This window comes from Cynocephalus volans, chromosome 5 (genome assembly GCF_027409185.1).
Source record: "Cynocephalus volans isolate mCynVol1 chromosome 5, mCynVol1.pri, whole genome shotgun sequence".
In the NCBI taxonomy this organism is placed as follows: Eukaryota; Metazoa; Chordata; class Mammalia; order Dermoptera; family Cynocephalidae; genus Cynocephalus; species Cynocephalus volans.
Genome location: NC_084464.1, coordinates 37489845 through 37493593, shown reverse-complemented (window position 1 = coordinate 37493593; position 3749 = coordinate 37489845).

Here is a 3749-nt window from a genome sequence, read left to right as displayed (position 1 = left end):
ATTCCAGGTGCAGGATTCCTTTGAGGATTTCCTGTAGGGCTTGTGTGTGGTGGTGAACTCCTACAGTTTTTGTTTGTCTGGGAAATACACTATTTCTCCTTCATTTCTGATGGATAGCCTTGCTGGGGTAGTATTCTTAGCTAGTAGTCTTTTTTCCTCTTAGTACTTTGAATATATCATCCCAATCCCTTCTGACATGTATGGTTTCTGCTGAGAAGTCTGCTGTTAGCCTGATATGAACACCCTTACTGATGACTTGATGCTTTTCTCCTGCTGTTTTAGGATTCTCTTTGCCTTTGACTTTTGACAGTTTGACTACAATGTGTCTCTGAGTGGACCTTTTTAGATCGAATCTGTTTGGGGATCTTTGAGCCTTTTGTATCTGGAAGTCTGTATCTCTACCAATACTTGGGAAGTTTTCTGCTATTATTTCATTGAATAGGTTTTCAATACCTTTTCCTTTCTCATCGCTTTCTGATAGCTCTTGTAGATTTTCTTCATTTTTTTTTCTTTTTTGATCTGCTTGGGTTATTTCGAATAGACTATTTTTGAGAACAGAAATTCTTTCTTCTGCTTGCTCCAGCCTGCTGCTTAAACTCTCAATTGTAGTTTTTATTTCATTGAATGAGTCCTGCACTTCTAGGATTTCTGCTACATTCTTTTTTAATGGCATTTATCTCTTTATACATTTTCTCCTTTGTGTCCTGGGTTGTTTTACTCATTTCATTGTGTCATCTGAGTCTTCTTGTATCTCACTGAGTTTCCTTAAGATTGTTGCTTGGAATTCTTTTTCAGACATTTCAAGGGTTTCTGTTGTTTGTTGTTTGGTATTTGAGAATTACTGTATTCCTTTGGTGGTGTCATATTTTCTTGTTTTTTCATATTTCTGGTATCCCTACATTTGATGTCTAGTCATCTAGTATAGCAATTGCTTCTTCTTTTACTCTGAGGTGCCTTTTGAGGAGAGAGATGCCTTCCTATAGACTTGTTTTATATTTCCTGTTGGGTGGGGTATTTTAGTTTTGGTTCTGGGCAGATTCTATAGTCCCAGTAGTTCTGGGTAGAGTCAGTTGTTCCAGGTAGACTCAGTAGTTCTGGGTAGACTCAGTAATTCTGGAGAGCATTGGCAAGTGTGGCTGTGGCTGTGGATGGGTGGGGCCATGCAGCAGGGGGAGCTGGCAGGTGCAGCTGGGACTGCAGGTGGCTGGGGATCTGGTAGCAGGGTCTGGGGCCATGCAGTGACAGGGACCAGGGCCATGTGGTGTTGGGGCTCCAGTGGCTGGGGCCATGCTGCAGGTGGCTTGGGCCATGTGGCAGGTTACACCAGTGGTTGCTGCAGGGAGTGGGGACTAACTCCTATGGGTGGGGGGATGGGCCACAACTCTGGGACTAGACAATGGTACAATAGCAGTGGTGAGGGAATGCTGTGCATGAGCAAGAGGAGAGTTACCACTGGGAAGTGCCCACAGCCAAATAAATTCTTTTTGCCACAAGGGAGAATTCCTCCTCCAACAATCTTATCTGTCCATTCCTTGCTCTGGACTCTTTCTGTGGGAAGATCATGCAGTGGGCACCTCTAGTCTCCCATTTTGCCAATCCCCCCTCTCCCTTCTGGCAGCTTCTAAGGGCCAATCTGTTCTATGCCTTTGTTCTGGTTTCTGGTACCAGCTGGTAATCCTTGGCATTCCTTGGCTTGTAGCTGCATATTTCAATTTCAGCCTGCCTTTATTTTCACATGACCCTCTTCTTTGCATCTCTGTGTCTGATGTCCCCCTTTCTTTTATAAGGACACCCATCATTGGATTTAGGGCCCACCCAAAATCCAAGATGATCTCATCTCAATATTCTCAATGCATCACAAACACCCTATTACCAAATAAGGTCACACTCACAGGTACCAGGGATTAGGACTTGGGCATATCCTTTTAGAGGACACAATTTAACCCACTACACAGCACATATTAATAAATTGCCCCTAAGCTTTAGCTTGACATTGATTCACATGAAATTTAGACCACGCTCTCTGGATTGAAGTATTTTAGAGTAAATTACAGACAATGCAAAGCCTACCTTGGCACCTAATTTAAAGTAACCTCCTCCAACTTTTCTAGGTAGTATCTCCTTCATTCATAACCATCTGAAATGATCTTCTGTATTTGTTTTCCTACCCCTCACTATACTATAAAGTAAACCCCATAAGATTAAGGACCTTCTCTGTCTTGTTCTCTTACAAACACACACACACAAATGCACACACACACACTAATTCATTCATTCATTCATTCATGCATTCATTCAACGAGTGAGTGATTGAAGAGTGGAAGAAAGGGAAACACAATTTTAAAAAATGTTCTTGAAAAAGAAAAGAAGAAGAAAACTACTTGACTATGAAGTGCAATGAAGGTTTGGTTAAGGTGGTCTGGCCCCCTCTGGCCCTGCTCCCTGGGAGGATTTCCTTTGCCGTGTATACCTCATGGTCTTATCTGAGATAAGACTGGGAAGCTTCTCTCTTGAGGACTGCACTTTCTCTTTTCCAGCACAGCTCTTTCTCTTTTTTCTGGGCTCAGAGTCATTATTGTGGTTTTACCATAATTACAGAATTCAGGTTTCTAAACATACCCTTTTTTCCAGCCCTCAGCTTACTGGTGACCATTATGTTCTCTGCTCAGTGACACTGCAAAACTATACTCTAGAGTCAGGGAGAGATAGTCTTATCACTCCTGCTTCTGGGACAAATAACGAAATTACATGCTTTCCGTGTGTGCATAAACCAAGTAATATATATGAAATGACTAATTACGAGAAAACTTTTAAAGAAGTGACATGACTGTCACTGATTATGATGTGCCTCTGTTATTTGTGCAGTGATTTGTGGATTAAAGAGTCAGAACTGAAGTTTGTAATTTATGCAATTACTCACCATTAATATACCAGGGTAAATGAAATTTGAACTGTGATGTTGGGCAACTGGTGATAACTGAAATCTACAGAACATTTCATCCAACAACTACGGAACAGCACATGGAACATTCTCCAAGGGAGACTACATGTTAGGTCACAAGTCAAGTCTCAACAAATTTAAGAACTTGAAATCATTTCAAGTATCTCTTCAGACCTCAACAGATTAAAACTAGAAATCAACAACAAGCAAAACTCTGAAAACTATACAAATACATGGAAATTAAACAACATGGTCCTGAATGAACTATGGGTCTGAGAAGAAATTAAACAGGAAATCAAAAAATTTCTTGAAACTAATGAAAATAAAGACAAATCATAGCAAAACCTGTGGGATACTGCAAAAGTACTAAGAGGAAAGTTTATTGCAGTAAACACATCAAAATAGGAAGATTTCAAATAAACAACTTATCACTATACCTCAAAGAACTGGAAAAGCAAGAACAATCCAATCCCAAAATTAGTAGGTGGAAGGAAATAATTAAAACCAGAGCAGAACTAAATGAAATAGATATCCAAGAAAAGATACAAAAGATCAATAAAATAAAAAGTTGTTTTTTTGAGAAGATAAACAATATAGATTAACCATTAGCTAGGCTAAGTAAAAAAGAAAAAAAAAACCCAAATAACAAAAATCAGAAACGAAAAAGAAGACATTACAATCGATACCACAGAAATACAAAGAATCATTAGAGACTATTATAAAAGACTATACACCAAAAAATTTGAAAACCTGGAGTAAATGGATAAATTTTTGGACACATACAAACTACCAAGACTGAACTAAGAGG